At 32.4% G+C, this 21,128-nt stretch overlaps 1 non-coding gene across 1 annotated transcript; it reads right to left on the minus strand.

Moving 5' to 3' along the window:
• Positions 1-6,367: 6,367 nt before the first annotated feature.
• Positions 6,368-6,440, minus strand: Trnaa-agc. The gene has a single exon. It is a non-coding gene; the product is annotated as a tRNA-Ala (tRNA).
• Between the last annotated feature and the right edge of the window lie 14,688 nt (positions 6,441-21,128).

Below are 21,128 nucleotides of genomic sequence, written 5' to 3' on the forward strand. Positions count from 1 at the left end.
CAATGCAAACACACCTGGATTTTCAAATTGCATTTTCATACTCAAAGGAGGTGAAAAGAAGAATGTGTTGTCAGAAGTGAAATTTCTGATGGATCTCAAGAACATCAGTGACACATGTAAAAGCCTGAAGAGAACATTTCTCTACCCATCCAAGTTAAGGAGAGAAGTGTGCTGTCTTTCTCCATAGTGCTTGGCTCTGCAGAAAATGATACAGAAATGAAAACATGTTACTCTAGATGCAGAGACAGCACATATTAATATGCTTGTCTTTAAGTATTAAAAAGAAATCTGTGATGTATGTGAATAAAATCCAAGAGTTCATTAGAATTGAAATAGTTGTAGGATGTATCCAGTTTTCTGAATTCTGATGAATTTGATACCAGCTGACATTACTGAGAAATACAAGTGGATGATGAGCCTGAAGGAACTCTGAGATTTGTAAAGGTCTCCTTTCTATGAAGGCAAAGTAACCCTGTCAGGATCGAGCAGACACTCATAATTCAGATGTGGAATGATGACTATGTTGCCTAACAAGTTGTTCTGGTCTTTATCTGCTAAAGAAGACCAGTGACATTGATATTTACCTGGACTATGAATTGGGTGGGGTTTCCTTTTATACTCTGAATGACAGTTCCACATATATTCTACACTGACAAGTTTTCTGAAGCCTTAATTCTGTATTGAAATCAAAACCTCCTATAATATGTACTATAAAAGATCATGAAGGTCAAACAGTGATGTAGTTTTATTTTGTTCCTTGTGATTTTTTTTATGTACATATAGAATATTAAACAATCATCAATTCATTTAGAAAAAAAATTAAATTCTACAAATTAGAGCCATAAGAATTATTTATTTATTTTTTTCTTCTCTTTTTGTTGTTGTTGTTGCTTTCATTCTGTTCCAATAGCAGTGGAGATGTAGAAACTAACAGAGATGTGTTGATTAGAAACTGTGTCTGGAATTCTAAGATTAAAGTGTAAAGAAGTTATTTCACAATATCAATAAAGACATTGTGTGGGCATTTTACATCATTATCAACAACAAAACCTTCAAAAACTTAAGCAGTAAATAATGAAGTTCAATTAGTAGTAAGGACCAGTATTTTGTTTTAAGCAAAATGGAGTATGGGAAATATCATAGGAAAAAAAAATGTAGCAAATAGAGTGTACCAAAAGTAGCATTTGATAAAATTTAATTTGTATATCCCAATATATGTAGTAAATTACAACATAATATATATGGCTCATTGTGGGCTGGATTCAAATGAGGTGGAGATTAATTGGTAAAGAAATTAAAGTGGAGAAATTGGGACTATGCCCTACCATATATTCTCTTTCAGGCTACATCTTAAGATATTTTTCTTTATACAGTGTTTCATTAAAGTTGCTTTTATCTGATTTCACCTACATAAAACATTGGAAGAGAAATATGGAAAACTGTTTTTAAAATATATGACTCTCAAGGGATAATACTGCCAAATAAACTAGATCCGTTTCAATTTTTAGTTTCTAAAACTCCATATTAGAGACAATGTTAAAAAAAATTAAAACCCGATGAAAATGTTGCTGTTTCAACAGCATTCATATTATTGGGTTTCAGCTAATCATGTTACTAAACCTTTAAACTCCTGACATATAAACACTCCATGATTAAAAATTTAAAATAGCTTTTAAAAGTAGAACTCAAATGAGTCAGACTGTTTTTTTTCTTTATCAGCTTCAGGCAATGAAAGAATTTGCTGTGTCTCAATGAGACATTTGAAATTTTCCTTATTTAAATTGTCCCAACTTCAAAGCATTCAAAATACAAATCCATCTTCTTTTGGCAGTCTCAATGTCAAAAAGTTATCAAGGGAACAAAGCCCACCTTCAGCTTAATAAAATGATACTTTTTACAAAAGACATTTCCATTATCTTCAGCGGAACTAAACTCTATAAACAATCACCACAATACTGAATTCAAATCACTCTATTTATAAAAATTGTCAAAAATAAGGAATATTAAAACCTCCAAAGAGACATAAAATCAGAATACCCAACTCATTCTTAACAATGCATCCACAAAATTCAAGATAAAACCACAAAAGCTAAGGAAATAATAGAAAGAGACTGACAATTCTGTCTTTTATTTCCTCCCCTTCCTCACATAATAAAGTATCATCACACATACTTTTCTCAGCTTGAATCTTGATTTCATGCTTAGAAAAAGGAACTTTGAAAACTTACATGTAATTTACTTGCAATGTGGGTAGTGGGGTCAAAGAGATTAAAACAAATATTTATTTTTAGATTAAATATTATTATTAGCTAATAGTAAATGAGTTTATTTTCTTGATCCAAGATGTTAATTTAGTTTAAACTAGATGGTTTTCCGATGTTGGACAAATTATTTAAATTCTCTGAACCTGTTTTTACCTCTGTGATATGGGATAATAGTACCAAAACACAAGGTAGTTGTAAAGATTCAATAGATCAGTATATATAAACAACTTAGTATAGTAGCTGGCATATAGGAAGAGCTCAACAAATTTTCTATGATTTACAATGATTATTATTTTCTTAATTTTGCCATCTTCACATCCTGATGACTTCCCAGTGAAATGGTAAGGATTAATGAGGTAAGATTCAAGCAGTCTCCTTAGAAAAAAGTTAGGTAAAATAGTAGATCCATGAGAGCCCTGAGCCCACTTTGGTACACTGGTCAACTGTCTTATAGAAGATATTAATGAGAAAGATGACATGTGTTAATCAAAAAAAAAATTGAGCTTATTCATCTATGTTTATAGAAACTGAGAGGGATAAAATACACCACAAACAACAAAATAAAACAAAAAAGTTCCTTTGTATTCTCTTTGTTTCTGTTTCTTATGAATTTTCCTTTTAAAAAAACAAACAAACAAACACAACTATAAAGGCTTTTCTGAGCAAAAGTACTATTTTCCCCCTTTGATAGAATAGATGAAAAACAAATTTACAGTGCCAGTTTGCTTTAATGACAAGAGAAAACCCTTCAATTCTATCAGTATCAACCACTCAACCACCACTTGTCTCTCTTATCTGTTTTGTCTTATTCTAAGGTTTTTAATTGACTGACAGAAACTCAAGGGTTCCAATAGAAAAAGAAGGCAATGTGGAGTGGTTCAGGCATAATAATCATTGAGGTAGAGAGAAACAAAGGAAGAGATCATGCTACAAAGAAAAGAGTAAAAGCCACATGACAGAAATCAAACTCTCTGGGACACTATGAAGGCAGTTGTAAGAGGAAAGTTCATTACATTGAGCTCATTCACTAAAAGAATAGAAAATAGCCAAATAAATAAGCTAATATTACATCTCAAAGCCCTAAAAAAAAGAACAAATCAACACCAAAAGCAGTAGAAGACAGGAAATAATTGAAATCAATGAAATTGAAACAAAATAATTCAAAAAATTGACCAAAAATAAGTTGATTTTTGAAAACATAAATAAAATTTAAAAAAAACCTTAGCCATGCTAATGAAGAGAAAGAGAAAACTCAAATTACTAAAATTTATGATGAAAAAGTAAGTATCACAACAGACACTTCTGAAATACACACAATAATCAGAAACTATTTTGAAAAGTTATACTCTAATGAAATCGAAAATCTCGAAGACATCACAAATTTCTACAAACATATGACTGAGTGAGGAAGACTTACACAATTTAAACAGGTCAATTTCAAGCAATGAAATAGAAAATGTCATCCAAAACATAACACTAAGAAAAGCCCAGGACCATATAAACTCTCATTCTATCAGACCTTCAAAGAAGAACTAATACCAATTCTCCTCAAATTATTTCATGAAATATAAAAGGAGGAAACTCTTCCAAACTCATCCTATGAAGCTAGTATCACCCTTATACCAAAACAAGACAAAACCGTATCAAGGAAAGAAAACTTCAGTTATTGATCCCTGATGAACATAGATGCAAATATTCTCAAATCACATACAAAAACAAATCACATACAAAAATTACATACAAAAACATATGTAAAAGATAGTGCACGATTAAGTGGGGTTTATCCCAGGGATTCAAGATTGATTCAACATACGGAAATCAATAAAGGTAACTCATCACATAAATAGACTTAAATACAAGAATCAAATTAATTTCTCAATAGATACAGAAAAACATTTCAAAAAATACAATACCCATTGAAGTTCAAAACACTAGAAAATCTATAGACAGTAGGAACATACCTCAACCTTATAAAAGCTATATATGCTATACCTAAAACTAACATTATTCAAAATGGAAACAAAATGAACACTCCCTTAAAAACTGGAAAAAGGTTGCCCTCTTTCACCACTTCTATTCAACATCATCCTTGAAACTAGCCAGAGCAATTAGACAGAAGAAAGTAATTAATACAAATAGGAAAAGAAACCATATAGAAGCTGGGTAAGGGCTTTGACTGGAAGGTACAAAGAGGTTCTCTAAAGTCTCTTAATCTTAAATCTTATATTTAGGTGAAATAGTTACAGATCTGAGTCTTAATATGTGTTTCTGTGATTGTATGAATTGTGCAATATCTTCATCGCATAATTTCTCATTTAATATTGTTACTGTTTATATATGAGATATCCCCATGTAAGCTCAAGCTCACTTGATAGAAAATTCAAGAATGCTTAAAGGTGAAATGATTAGATTTTGAGAGCTATAATGTGATCATTTGATTAATCCATTGATGAATTGATAATGTGAATGGTTTACTGGGTGGTAACTATAGGCAATTTGGGGTTTGTGGCTAGAAAAAGTAGGTCACAGGGTGCATGCCCTTGGAGAATAGATATCTTGTCCCTGGCTTCTCTCTTTCATTCTCTTTGCTTCATGACTCTCATGAGCTAAGTAGCTTTCCTCATTCATGCCCTTCTGCCACATCATTTTGCCTTACCTTGGACCCAGAGCAAAGGAGTCAGCTGACCATGGATGAGATCTCTGAAACCATGAAGCCATATAAACTTTTTCTCCTCTAATCTGTTCTTGTCAGATATTTTGATCATAGTGACACAAGCCGACTATGGTAATTATAGTAGAAACCTCAAAAGATTGATACATTGATCATCTCTACTATAGAGGCATATAATTTGAGGTCTCAAAGATTGATTTGCTATTCATAATTCATTCAGAGTCTGAATGCATTTTTTAAAAATTCAGACATCTACTATGTCATACTACCTTCTATATATGCTCATCTATTGAGTGTAAATAGTATTATTTTTCATGTGATATCCCTTGTAGTTTTACACATGAAGATTTAATTTTGCATAAAAATTGAGAACTAAATAAGTTATGACTTTTACTAGTATTTTCTGAATGACTGCATGGTGGAAAACAAACTAGACAAACATGGTATTCAAGTTGATGATCAAGGAGGAGACACAAAATATAAGTATAAAAATTTTTCTAATTTTTTATTTTTTGTCTTCTTTGTGAGCTATTAGGATTTAAGTGTTACTATGTACCAAGCTAGATGACTTTATGTATTGTTTTACTTAATCCCAATATGAAAATTAAGTATCCTGTTCCTTATTTTACAGATGAGGAAATGAGCATCATTATTGTATCCTTGTGCCAATTTATTCTCCTTCCTGCAATGAATAAAACTGACCTATTTCATCACATCCTCTCCAGTACTAAGCACTTGTCTTTTAATATGTGCTAATTTGATACTTAAAAAATTGTCTCTCATTGTTTTTGTTAAGGCTTTTATTCTCTAATGAGAATGAAAATGTGTTGGTAAATCAGCAAAGATTTATAGGCACAGCTATTATTTATTTGTTATTATGCATAGCATAGAGGATTAAAAAAAAGACAAAGCTACTGTTTCCAAAAGAATAGAGATGAAAGGGAAAAGTTTATGAGCATCACAGGTGAGGGGAGATAGAAACATCTTCCTTATGGTATAGTCTCCTCTAATTTGGACAGGGGGGGGTATGGTTTTTGAATGTCAACAGGGAGAGGAAAGGACATTATGAATTACTATACGATTGCTTCTTTTTAAAATAAAGATTCTAGCTTAAATAAAATAAACTTATTTTACTCTTTGTATACACCTTTCTGTTCAGCTGTTTACAGCTTTCGTAACTCAAAGACTAAAACTTAAGATAAACTTTGAGGTCTCAAAGATTCTAATTTTAAGAGCAAACAATGGTTTTCACAGTGAGGCAAGTATTGATCCTATTATATCTATATTCTTAAATTTATTTTTTATTTATATATGACAGCAACATGCATTACAATTCTTATTACACATATAGAGCACAATTATTCATATCTCTGGTTGTATATATAGCATAGTCACAATAATTCGTATCTTTTCTTTTTTCTTTTTTTTTTGGTGGTGGTGCTGGGGATTGAACCCAGGGCCTTGTGCATGCTAGGCAAGAACTCTACCAACTGAGCTATATCCCCAATCCCCAATTTGTATCTTCATACCTGTACTTTGGATAATAATGATCATCACATTCCACCATCATTAATAACCCCATGCCCCCTTCCTTCCCCTCCAAACCCTCTGCCATATCTAGAGTTTGTCTATTCTTCCCATGCTCCCTCTTGCTTGTCTTGCATGCACAAGGTCCTGGGTTCAATCTCCAGCACCACAAAAAACAATATCTATATTTAAACTGAACAAAGAATTGCTAATCTGAGCATAGTTTCTTTTAATGCACTTCCAAAATATATGTATATATACCACATTTCTAATGTCTTAACTTCATTCTGTCTTTTCCAGCTTTGCAGCCTCTCTAAAACAAGTGAAATGTCATGAGCTAAGATTAATATGAAAATCAAATATAATGATAAAGACACCTAATATTCATTACACACATATAGCCTATTTGTTTTTCATGAGTTTTTTCTTTGGCATGCAAAAAAGAAAAATCATCTAACTTATCCTAGCTCTTTGATTTTGCTTGCCTCCTTTTAATCTCCACAGTTGATGAGAATTTGAGGTTTAGTTGGCCATGAGAGTGCCTCCTATCTTTCATAACCAAAGATCTGGATAATGTTGGCTTAAACCATTGATTGTTAGAGAAAAAAATAAAATTGGTGTTTGCTGGGGTGGAACATAAGCTCAATATGCTTAGGACTGTGGGTAAGCACCTTACTGCTTCTCTTGTCGTCACTGAAACAAAATAGCTACATGCAATCAAGATAGCCTCCTATTAAAGAAGAAAACAAAAATAAGTTCAAGATGACCCTAAAAGCCTTGCGTTTTCATGTCTTTGGCTAGAACTTCAATACATTCCCACTCTGGTGAAATTGAAGAATACCTATTTATTTCTTAACATAATCAGATGCATAGCAAAAGGCAAAAATATATAATGTAGTTTTTGTATCAAAATCCAAGGCATCTGGGGAAAATGTATGTTAAAAAAATCACAGTAACTGATCAAATATAATCAGTTATTAAATTATATTATAAAGGAATGTGGAAAACAAATTTCATTGCAATTAAGATTGGACCAGGGTAAAATACTATAAATTTCCATATGTAAGACTATTACAAACATCATATGTTAGACACATAAACTGAAACCAAAGAAAGCTTTTCTTATTCAACTTTTTTTCATAAGTGCCCCCAATTTAATTTAATTAATATTTTAAGAAATCATGGCTTGATTCTATTGTGCAGTGAAGAATTCAAAATTTATTGACCTAGTTTAGCTTCAGTAATAAAATGTACCATATGTGCCGTCAATTGAACAAAAATATTATGAGAACATATTTCTGTAACAAAGGAGGTGTTTTCTGTGCTCAACATTTTCAAAACACTTAGTATGTTTGAATTTATGACAATAAGACTTTTAGATTCTTGAGAGAAAGTTCACCCTTTGAAAATTGAACATATGGCAGAATGAAGCATATTATACTCAGAACAAAAATAATAGAAAGTTTGTCTACATTTTGAAAATCATAATTACCTGCTCTTTATATCAACATACTATAGATAAAAGAGAAAAATAATTTAAAACAAAAAGGAACCTAAAACTAAAAAGGAACTTAGAAATTTTATTGAGTTTTTTAATAAAATGTTTCAAATGTCAATATATAAAATTAATGTCAAAGCGTATTTATTTCTGTAGGATATATTTCTTAATTATAATTAAATGAATATGTTGTAGGAACTCTACTATCATGCAGAAATAGCTTCGGCTGTGTGTATACTTCATAGGATTAAGAAAGCAGCACTAACCTTCATTTTCTATTACTGAGCATTTACTTTTAAATAAGATAACCTTTACATGATTGCCTCCTATTTTATTTTGCTTTGCTTTTGGAAATTTAAAACCCAAGGTAGTTAGTAATAAAAGAAGATATTTTAAATATTTCATACAGCTATACATAAAAGATAATATATTTTAACAGAATGGGTATGATACACTTGTAGAAATGTTAACTGTTGTGAACATTTAAATAATCAATATCAGAGAAATAGGATTTTTCAAAGAAAATAAATTGTATGTGTTGAGTTAATGAATATTATTTTTTTGGTGGCATGCCAAGTAAGATTTCCAATTTTAAAAAATGTAAGTTACATTTGAAAAAAATGTGGTTAATCAATTAAAATTGTTGGAGAAAGCTTTGCACTTTAGCCTATAGAAAACTAACAATTTTCCAACAAACATGTCTTGGTGAAAGATAAAAGCTAACTATTGTAAAAAAAAATGGTGAATATATCAAGATGTGGTCCATAAAACTGTTTCTTAGAATTTCCAAGATGCCATCAGGGCATCTCAGTATTTTCTTTCATGAATACCTTCTTGTTCCTGCCATAACTGCATCTTTCACTGTGTCTCAGGGAAAGTCCCAAAAGTAACCTTTTATTCGACTCTGTAGTGATACTGGCTTTGGTACATTCAACCTAACAAGACATCCCTAACATCCTGTTTCTTTCAATGTTCAAAGTGGCAATTCAACATCATATTATATTTTTCTGAAAAATTGAGTTTAAAAATAAAAAGCAAGAGAAGGAGAAGGAAGGGATAAAAGATCTATGTCATTGATGGGAATGAATCACAGGAAGAGCATTTTCCTATTCTGCCAATAAACACTTTGAATTCGAATCGTAGTTGAATTGCAATCAAGACTTTGTCTTTATGCATATTGAGTCAATAATCTTTATATGGAAGCATGGAATTATGGCCAAGGAAGAAAGAGTAATGTGATGCCTGAACATAGAGGACTAGCAAAGAAATCAGCAAAGTAGAGGCTCTAGAGGCATCTAACACCCTATATAACAAACTTCCCTTTAACTCTTTCCTTGTGAAAAATTACCTGGTTTTCTAACATTCCATATATAAGCAAACTTTTCTAATAAATCTATTTAAAAGTACACATATGCTTATAAATATAAATAAATAGAATCAATGCCACACATAAATCCAGTATTTACATTTCCAAGTTCTTTAGTATTTTCATTTTCTTTAATATCAAAATAACATACTTCAAGTCCCCATTCTGTTTTTTTTTGTTTGTTTTCTTTTTACAGAAAATGTGTCTTTCATAGTTTTATCTTCCTTAATGTTTCTAAGGATTCCCAGGGATTGCTTCTCTAGTCCAACAAACTGATCCTGGTTTTCTCTTCCCATGTCGTGAGTCTCTTTGTTATTTCTTGTGATAATTTCTCCCATTTCTGCTGTTTACCAGAAAAGAAAGTGAGTGATTCTACATGAATTCCTGCAGAACACAATTAATACAAGGCTGTAGTAGGTAATACAGCTTTGCTAATGTTTGACTATAACTTCATAAGACTAATGTAAGAAATAAAACTTCAAATTTTTATTTGTTGTTTTTAGATATACATGACAGGAGGGTGTATTTGACATATTATACATACATGGAGTGTAACCATTACAATTTTGATCTCATTCTTGTAGGAAACCTTCATTAAAGGGCACATGGAGGGGAAAAAAAAAGAAAGAAACCTTAAAAACAAGGACCAGATAATACAGTCTTTGTTTTAGTCAGCTTTTTCACTGTTGTGACTAAAGGATCTTACCAGAACAATTCTAGAAGACGAGAAGTTTATTTGAAGGCTCATGGTTTCAGAGGTCTTAGTCCAGAGAAGGCTTTTAGCTTCATTCCTCAGGGTGTGAGGTGAGACTGAACATCATGGTGGACGAGTGTGGCAGAGGGAAGCAGCTCATATCACCGTGATCATGAAGCACAGAGAGACTCTAGCTCCAGATACAAAATATATACCCATAGCCAGGCACCAAATTAACCACTTCCTCAACCCACACCCTACCTGCTTCTAATTCCCATCCAGTTAATCCCATCATGGATTAGTCATTTGATTGTCTTAAAACTCTCATAATCCAATCATTTCCTCTCTGGACCTTCTTGCATTTTCTCACAATTGAGTTTTTGGGATACAGCTCATATCCAAACCATAACAATCTTAGAATCAAGCAGTCTTTTCTTCCAGGAACGATCCTTTGCTTTAATCATTTTGCCTGGGGTCAATTTCTGTCCACATTCTTGTAGTCAAATTCCCATTGCTTCTCTTTTGGGGGTAGCATGGCAATTGTTTTAATTAACTTTTTTATTGCTGCAACCAAAAAACCTGACAAGAACAATTAGAAAAGTTTATATGGGTCTCACAGTTTCAGAGGTCTCGGTCCATAGATGACTGACTTCATTTCTCTGGGAAGCAGAACATCATGGAAGAGTGTGGTAGAGGAAAGCAACTCATTATATGGCACCAGAAAGTAGAGAAAGAAAAAAATATAAACCCCAAAGGCACATCTCCAATGATTCATCTCCTCCAGCCACACCCTACCTGACTACAGTTACTACCCAGTCAATTCCTATTAAGCTATCAATTCACTAATTAGATGAAGACTCTCATATCCCAATCATTTCACCTTTAAATATTCTTGCATTATCTTACACATGAACTTTGAGTAATACCTCATATCTAAGTCATAACAGGAATAAATAATGATAATCATAATCTCTCTTGCTCTGAGTCTTAAAAACATCATAATTACCTCCATATGAAGGTCTCCATAAGACTTTACCACTGATTATAGAGTTTTTCACATCCACATGGGTCAATGTTGCACTGGGGACAACCTCCCAAGAAAAAAGTGATCGTGTTTTCAAAACACAAATTCAAAATCAAACCTGAAATTCAGAATTTACTTACAAATTCTATTTTTGCCCTTTTGATAGCTTCAATAATTCTAAAATCCTAGTGTACTTTGAGAAGTAGGCGAAATTCTTGATAAATTTAAAATTGCAGTCTACCCCCGCTAATAAGTGTTACTGCTTCTATATATTAGAACATTATATAAGTGCAAATTACTGTCTCTTATGGAATATGCTTTAGTATTTCAAACAAATGGCACCTTTTTAACAATGTCTGATAACTCATAATTCAATATTTGATGCATAAAACTTTGAAAAAGTATTTGGAATTTTTTTCTCACATTTACAGCTCGAGTATTTTGTATTATGGTGCTGTTTAACAACTGCTGCATAATTTTTGAGTAGTTCATACTTAAATTTGAAAATTTGAAATATTTTTGAATTATTTATACTGTATAATGTTGAAGAAGGAGTGATCAAGAAAAAAAAAAAACTTAAAACAAGAGGGTTTTAAACTTCAGGTTGAATAAGCTGTGTTCACTGTTTGCTTTATTATCATGTTAATTTTTTTAAAAAGCCATCCAACTGAAGTATCTCATTTATAAGAAACAGACTAAACTTTAATAGAACTAATGGGGTCTCTATTTTGTGTTTTGTTGGTTTGCTTGTTTTATTTTCAAATCATTTGTTATCCTACATATGTCTTTCCATATGTAAGTCCTGCTTATGCTTATTATGCACTGTTTTTGAACATTAAGTTGGAATAAACAATACCTAAAGATTACTTAACCAAACCCATATCTGACATGTATCTCTCTTTAAAATTGTAATTGAATTGTGTATTTATGGAAAGATTTTTATACTTCTGACTGCAGAAGCATTTTAGTAAATATCTCACAGTATACCTTTATTAATGCCTGACATAGTACAAATCTACAGCTCAACCATTTTTTAATGATGCTGTTATTATTCCACAGATATACAGTTTCTACCTCCAGATAGTTCCCAGCTAGGGGGTGGGTAGCCAACAAATAAATAGAAAATTAAATTTTAATGTGATAACAATTTGCAATGCAGTAAAAGAGTGCAAAGGAGGGGGACTTGGGTAGGGGAACACATCCATTTTCCCATAAGAATCAGACTTCCAAAGCAGGGATCACCCCTACTCCTGCCTTTTTGTGTCAGCTTCAGCCTGGCAAAAGGAATAGATTTTATCTAGGCTTCTAACAAAAAGTGTACATCTACTGTTTCTCCAGACATTAAGAAAAGTGTGTGTATATGTATGTGTGTGTGTGAGGGGGGGACCTACAGCACATAGGATGTCAGAGAAGAACACATAACAGTCCTCCTAAATTGTCTTAAGAATGCCTTTAATACTTTTAAAATGCTTTGTAATACTCTATAACAAGCACTCAGGTTGTCTTCTAAGTACTCTTAATAATACCAATGTGCACTTACAAGAACTCAAACACTTCACTTTGTATAGGACTCCACAATTAGATTTCAGTCATGAATTGATTCCACAAACATTTATTGATTCCATAAACATTTACTGAACCTCTAGTATGTCAAAAGCTCAATGAACTCAACGGTGAAATAACAGACATAATACTTGTTCTCAATGAGTATACAGTCCACTACAAGATACTGGCAAGCAACAGACAATTAAATACACTGTAAGTGCTATGAAAAGGCCACCGTCTCCTTACTTGGGAACAGTCAGAAAAGCTTTCCTAATGGAAATCATAGTTTAACTCTCACCTTAAGAGTGCAAAGGTGTTAACTAAGAACTCAGAGAATGAAAAGAAAGAATATATTGGTTGAAGAAACACACACATACACACACACACACACACAAAGGCCAAAAAGAAAAGAGCATGGTGGTTTTGAAGAGAAGGAGATGGATATGTGGCGATCATGGAGTGATCTGGGTTTGGGGAAAGCTTGAGAGAGGCTCAAGTACAGCAGGCTGAGCATGCCAGAGTCTGCAAGGCATTTTAGGACAGATGGATTTTTTAGATTGAAAGTAATAGGAAGAGTTGAACAGCGTTAACCCAGACAGATATGATCCTATTTCATTTTCAGTAAACTACCAGGGCTACTTGTGTAGAATGCATTATAACTTCAAGATAAATATATATTAGAACTTACTACCTGGCTATGGCCCCTGTATCAGATACAATGTAAGCAATTCCCCATATTTGTTCAGTGCCAGTCAACTCCCAGGCCCTCAGTGGCTTTCCTGGTTTATGCCACAGAAAGTTTTGTCTTACTACCCCTCATTTCTTAGCATAATCAACTACCTGGCCACCCACTGTTGGGGTCATTCTAGTGTACCTCATCCCAGAAACTACAACAGCATGCACAGCATCTCTGTTGCCCAGGTATCACCCACCCAGACACACAGAAACTCTGGTCCCCACTCTACTTCTGGAGTTATTCATATTTTGAAAACATAAGATTTAACTTTCATGAAAACTTTGTAGAGGAGCTGGATGAATTGGAGTTTGAAATATTTCTGGGGCATTTACTTGGCAAATCATTTACACTGATCTGGTGTATAGGAGAAATAACTGGGCTATTTGTAGACATGGGATACTCATAAGTGACCCATAGCATGAATGCTATCTCCTACAGTAGGCAGAAGGAATAAGACTGAACTTTGAGGATAATTAATATTTAAATCATGGAAAAAAGAAGTTCTGCAAAAAAATTATCAAGAAGACTCACACCGAGAAAATGCTAAGAGAAAGCCCAACAGAATTATTTTTTGTTTGTGTGTTTTCAGGCCTGGAGATCAAATCCAGAGCCTTGTACACACCAGTCAAGTGGTCTTCTACTGACCTAGACATCCAGCCTTCAGCAAAGTTTCTTATTTTGAAAATAAAGGTGTAAAATACTTTAATTTATCAAGGGTTGATAAGAAGTTGAGGTAAGTAAAATCTTAAGGAAGGCCCTTGTATTTAGGAATAAATTTGGGCAAAAGAATTTTAAGAATTTATCAACAAAAATTTTGTCATATATTCAGAGGTTGAAATAAAATTGTTGTAGGTTGATAGATGGATGCAGTCATTTCAAAAAGACTGTAATAAGGCAAGGCACTAAGCAATGCAATGAGACCCTCTCTCTAAATAAAATATAAAAAAAAAGGATTGAGGATATGGTTCAGTGGTTAAGTGCCCCTGGGTTCAATCCCTGGTACTTAAAAAAAAGGAAAAGGAGAAGAAGATTGTAATGTGCATGAAACAGAGGATGTCGTTGAGCAAGTGAGAGGAAGAAAGGCTTTATATTTATTATTTATTGTTTGTTTTAAGCTACTCAGACTTGAGAAACCTTAAATACATATGAAATGGAGCAAGGAAAATGTAGAGAACTATGATTGGTCTGTGGATTCGTTTGCTAGTTTAAGTCCCTGATGTATTCTAAAGACAGAGACTTCATACGACATTTAGAATGTAGGGTTCACTTGAAAATATGGAAGATCTGGCATCAGGTAGGCTCACTATATCTGTGGTGTCCAAATAGTCAGATATTTATCTAACAAGATATTTATCTACAGGTTCCTACACAATTTGTGTATCTATCCTAAATTGGCCTGTATAAGTATTTGAATTTGGGGAGGCTGAAATACAGAATAGTGATATAATAATTATAGAATGTGCCTGGAAAAAGCTCAAAGATATGGATTCAGAAAATGGAAGAATTTCAACAGAACTGAAAACAACGAACCAAGGGCTTTCAGCCAATTTTCTATGTGCTTTGGTAAGAAGTTGAAAGACTTCTACTCAAATGGTATCTCTGTTCTCTAAAGTTGGGGAAAAATTTTCTTAGAGTAGAGAAGTTTCATTACTAAAACTTACTGAAGTTCATTACTGAAAATCTTGATGATAACAATATGGAGACTAAAAATAATGTATTTGTGACAATATGTATAACTATCATATTTTAATCAATTTGTAATTGGAAGAAGTTCAGTGCTCCTACTACTAGTGCTCCTAATACTAAATGGAGCACTTAGGACTTCCCAGGTACCATTCTAAGCCATTTAATCTTCACAATAAGCCCGTGAGTTCAATATTATTACTCTCCCCATTTTACTTCATTACAGGATAATTGTGTCAATTATATAAAATACCAGGTTTTACACTGAATATGGAAATTTCTATGTTTGATGAGATTCAGGACCATTATGTCCTTTAAATTTTTCTACCAAAGTAGGATTTGTAAGCTAAATCTCCTTTTCCTATTTTCATCATTAATTTTAATAAATATTGAAATATTATAAGGAACTCTACTACCAATAAATATTCCTGGAGGCATCAACCATGAACTAAATAGTTAAGCATTTCACTTTGTACCATCTAAGTTTAAATTAATTCATGGGCCCCTAGAATGCGTAACCAAAGCAATCTCTTTTCTAGTGATATTACATCTGTACTAGGTACTTTAAATGTCATTCCACTGGGAAATGGATATTTGTGTTTGATTATCTTCTTTGCTTAGAATTCTAAAATTATTTAAGCCACACTGATTTAACACAAAAATAATTACATAAGTTCCTAGGAGTAAATACTAAAACATACAAGTGTATGTGTGTATAAAGTCTATATATGTATAAGTGTATATAATGCATATGTAGATATATCTTTATATAGATCGGTAGATACAGATATAGATAAATAAATAAAATAGGTAAACACTTCGAGATTAATATTTTCAAAGGAAATATTAATTTATGTTTTCTTTCTCAAGAAGTTTAATATTAGCTATTTTTGTTATACTGATAACTGTGTGCAAATAAATAAATATGTATTTTCTATGCATTTGACATGCAATCATTAGCCACAATTATGTTGGGGCAAAAAACAAAGTATCAAAATATAATAAGTAGATGAAAATCTACTATTTCCAAATGGCTTAGTAGAGCAATCGCTTATCAAATGATATTATTAACATAATAGTAACTGAATTTCTATATCTAATACTCTATGTCATTTGTTATCACATTGTGTTATATGTCTGGGATATAGATTGTGAACTACAGAGAGCTGACATTTAGAATATATGGTCAGCCTTTCCTGGGAGAAGGGAAAGACTGATGAAGTACTACTGCATGATATGACCTTGACATTATAAGTAATTTGTTTCATACGTGTACTCTGAGATTCTTGTTTGTCAAATTAAGAGGTATTTCTACATTTGAACGATAAGCCAAACTGTAGATGTAAGAACAGTTGATTAAAACTGGTGATGCAGTGAGAGAGGGCATTTATGCTTTGAAGCTTAACATATAGCTTTCTCCACGTTGCTTGGGGAATCCATTCTCCTCTCCATGTGAGCACGTTGCTCCCCTTGATGTCAATGGGAACTGCATTTCCGTGACGAGAAGAAAATGGGCTTGCTAAAGTTAATTATCAGACTGATTTTGGTCTCATTTTAATGCCCTGTTTATTGGCAGTGGAAGTCAGATGTGTGGCTCACTTTGTTCCTCACCTGCTTTTCCCAAGTAGGGAACAGAAGGCAAGTGTAAAAAGGTGGGAGCCACGAATAAACACACCTAGGGCACATAAAAGGAAGTGAACATTTTACTAAGCATCAGGGATGCTTAGTAAAGTAAATCTTTGTATAAGATTTCTCAGAAACACAGTTTAGGCCATCTTCACTCCAAACTTAGCTTTATGTTGTCTGAAGTCTAAATAGCACAAGTGTTACATAATTAATTAATTAAACACTTAAACTGCTGTATAAGTGCATCATCCATTATATGAACCAAACTCCAACTGGAAGAGGGGATATTAATTTCAGAGCTGGTTAATAAATTATTTTATTTCTTTTGTATAAATAGTAATTTATCATTCAGTCCCAGTATCAAAAAGTGTTTTCATCTTTTGTAAGGAAGGGTTATTACACAGTATTAATGCCTACAGTCAGCCCAGGCTGGCACTGCTACACACTAACTTTAGAATCTGGAGTAGACTCACTTAATCTCCCCGAATCTCATTCTTCTTAATTGTAAAATGGTGATATCACTTGTACATATCTATTTGAAAATATAAGTACATGGAAAAAATAAATGTTAATATATTTAAATCCTTAGAACTATGCTAAACAAAAAAAAAGGTTTTGTGTTAGTTTTTTTTTTTAATTTGATAAACAAGGAAAAATACATTGAACTATATTTATATGTCTTTGGAAAAATATGAATTTCAGGCTAAAATTGTGCATCTAGATATATATGCCCAAGAAATCATGCTCTGTTGCTTAATGTATATCAGGTCACTCTGAAGATCTGTGGCCCTTATGAGACCCTCACTATTTCCATTGCCCCACCAAAGGAAAATAAAACCCTAATTAAAAAAATACTGTATATCGGGTATCATTTTGTGAAAATAAACTAAAGGTTATTTAATATACATGTGCTGGACAGTAAAGATTTCCACTATATCTTGAAATTACTCCCATATGGGGAAGCAGTGATTCTTAGAACCTAAGTAGAATTTCATTAGCAATACTTTAAATAGGGTAGAGAGTCTGACAACACATTGCTGAGACTGAATCCATATGTTTTGTTTCATAGGTATTTAATCCTCCTGGCTATGCAAGCCACAAAACATTTTCCCTCCCTTCAGACTGCAGGACTGGGTAAGGGAAACAGTACTTTGCATAGGCCAGAGAGGAGAACTGGAGGGTGATGAGGAGTTAAGTGGTAAGATTTGAGGATCCATGGAGATGGCATTATTATAATGCTTAAAAGGGTGGATCTTGTAAGCAAGATTATTTAGATGATATGTAATTTAACATTTAAAAACATTGTTATTATAAAGTAAAAATTTAAGTAGAATTTTACACAACATATAGAGAGATTTGTGATTCATATAAACCATTACGACAATGCTAAAATTTGAAAATATGAGTTCATTACATATAGTAAGTTACTAATGAGACATTTGTTATCAGACTTTGGTGGTAATTATAAAGAGGACATGTGACCCACTGAAGATCAAAATCATATTTTATTTATTTTACTGGTAAATGGAGTGTTTTTAATTATGTTTTAATTTATTTTCTTCATTTCCAGTAGCCTCAGAGTCAAATAAATGGTCCATTTCTGGAAAGTATATAGAATCAGTGATATGAGTATATACACATCTTGTATACACACACAAATACACACATTCTCTTCTGTTACTTTCATTTTTTTCTGTGATCTATTTTTTAAAGAGTAATTTGCAACTGTTTATGGGAGAAATGAGATCTGGTTTTAAGATGGTAGCTGCTAGCTATCACTGTTAGCCTTTTCTTTAAGGCTGAGAGCCACAAAGTGCATCTCCATGGGGAAGGTGAAAGGCATAATGTGCTTGTTTGCAGCAGTGAGGGAGATTCATGTGATCTCCTCAATTCCTGAAGTGTCAAGAAAAAAACAACTTTTGTTAATTTAGAAGCAGTCACAAGACACAATGAAGTAGGGTTATTGATGGGAACATGAATTCCATTAACAAAAAGTACAAGATAAAAATGAAAAGTGTTTCATCAGCACTTTCTTCAAAAGCAGCAAATTCCTAGAAATAACAATAATTTTATCCTCAAGTTATTGAAAAATATTCTGTAGTTCCCTTGGGGGAAAAATGGCATGTTCCAAATGGGAAGCTGAAAGGAATAGAAGGGGATAAATGTGAAGAAAGAAGTATTTCAGTTCACAATTTTGTTACAATTTTCCCATCTCTGTAACCTTAAAAGGATACTACTTTATACTTATTATTATAAGAAACTTGTTACATATGGGGAAACTGAGCTGTTGTTCAAGTAACATCAACTTGTCCCTATTCCATGTATTCAGTTTTTAGAAATGAAAAGTATGGGTGATGAGGTGGTAATTCTTTCATTCATTCCTTCATCAAATATATGTTGAACATCTACTTGATGCCAGGCATGATTCAAGATTGGGAATTTAACGGTGAACAAGAATTCAAAACCTTTTTCCTTTTTGAATTCACCTTCTAGTCCTTTCTAGTGGGGGAAGTCAGACAACAGGAAATAAACATTTTAAATAAGTTAATTATTTTAGAAGGTGGTCAGTGTGGTGCAAAAAAAAAAATGTGAAGCAGGTTGTCAATGAGTTTAAAAAGTCGGAGGAGGAATTGCAGGTTTAAAATGCAGCAGTCAGGCATGTTAAGTCTTCAAATCAGGATCAATATGTGTGTGTATATATATATATATATAAATTATATAGATTATCTTTTCTGATCACAATAGAATGAAACAAGAAATCAGTGACAGACAAGGGGACTGGAGATGTGGCTCAGTGGTACAGTGCTTGACTAGCATACACGAGGTCCTAGGTTCAATCCCTAGCATCAGCAGCTGCAGCATCATTATAGAAGGAAAAATGTAAAAGTTATAAATATGTATAAACAAAGAAGCAAACTCTTAAAAAAAGCAATGTTTGAAAGAAGAAATTACACATGCACAAACAAAACAGAAAATACTTAGGGATGAATGAAAATGAACACAACATTCCAAATTTATGGGATGAATGTAAGGCTATGCTCAGAATATTTAAATTTAAAAAAGGTCTCAAATCAATAACTTAATTTTACACCTTGAGGGAGTAGAAAAGAAAAAGAGAATTTAAATCTGAAGGTAGCAGAAGGGAAAAATAATAAAGATTAGGGAGGAAATGAATGAAACAGAAAACAGAAAAACTATAGGGAAGGATCAACAAGACCTAAATTGTTTCTCTGAATAAGTCAATAAAGTTGACAAATTCTAGATAGATGGACAAAGAAAAAAAGACAGATAAAAGAAAACTTACAATAATTAAATTGAGAAATTAAAGTAGGAGCATTGCCACTTTCCTTACAGAAATGATTATAGGCAAATAATATGAACTGGATACCAAGAAATTAGATAACCTAGATGTAATGAACAAAATTTATGGGAGCACATGAATGAACATATGCAAGAAGAAATAGATAAATCTCAAAAGATCTGTCACAGGAAATTGAGTCATTAATCCCAACATTCCCCCCAAAGAAGTCTAGGAACCAATGGCTTCACTGGTAAATTTTTCAAAACATTTAAAGAAGAATAGAAATCAATATTTGTTAATCTGCTCTAAAAAAGAAATGAAAGAGAACAGATTCTATCTCATATTATGATACCAATAGTACCATAATACAAAACTAGGCAAAAATACCATAAGAAAATTTTAAGCAAATATTCCATAGAATAAAGAAGCAGAAACTCTAAGCAAGATACTAACAAACCAAATCCACATCATATTAAATTTGTACATTAAAACATGAACGAGAGGATTTATTCCTAGAATGCAGGTGTGTTTCAACATAAGAAAATCAATCCATGCCATACACCTCGTTAGTAGAACAAGTTTTTCTTTGTTGAGATAATGATCATTTCAACACAGAAAAGACACTTTACAAAATTCACATGCAGATGAATGAACATGGACCCCTACCTTTCACATATATGCAAATTTTAACACAGTGGGGATCAACCTGAATTTAAGAGCCAAAAACATTTAGAAGAAACATAGAAATAAATCTTAATGGTCCTGGATATGGCAACAAATTCTTCCATATGACATAAAAAAAAAAAACACAAGCAACAAAAAAATTTCAAAAAAGACAAATTAGAATTTATCAAAATTTTAATTATGTTTATCAATAAACATTGTCAAGGAACTGAAAAATATTACCTACAAAACAAGGAAAAATATTTGTATACCACATATGTGGTATGGGCTTAAATTCTCAGACTATATAAAGAATTCCTAAAACTTAATAACAGACAAAACAATTTAAAAAAAGAGCAAAAGACTTGAAATGAAAGTTCTGCAAAGAAGATACACAAATGCCTAATAAGTACATAAAATGGTGTTCAAGATCCTTAGTATTTAGGGAAATGGAAATCAAAACTAAAATGAGATGCCACTTCATGCCTACTAGATGGTTATTATAAATAATATGGAAATTAAATGTTGGT

This window comes from Marmota marmota, unplaced genomic scaffold, assembly GCF_001458135.2.
Source record: "Marmota marmota marmota unplaced genomic scaffold, marMar, whole genome shotgun sequence".
Classification (NCBI taxonomy): domain Eukaryota; kingdom Metazoa; phylum Chordata; class Mammalia; order Rodentia; family Sciuridae; genus Marmota; species Marmota marmota.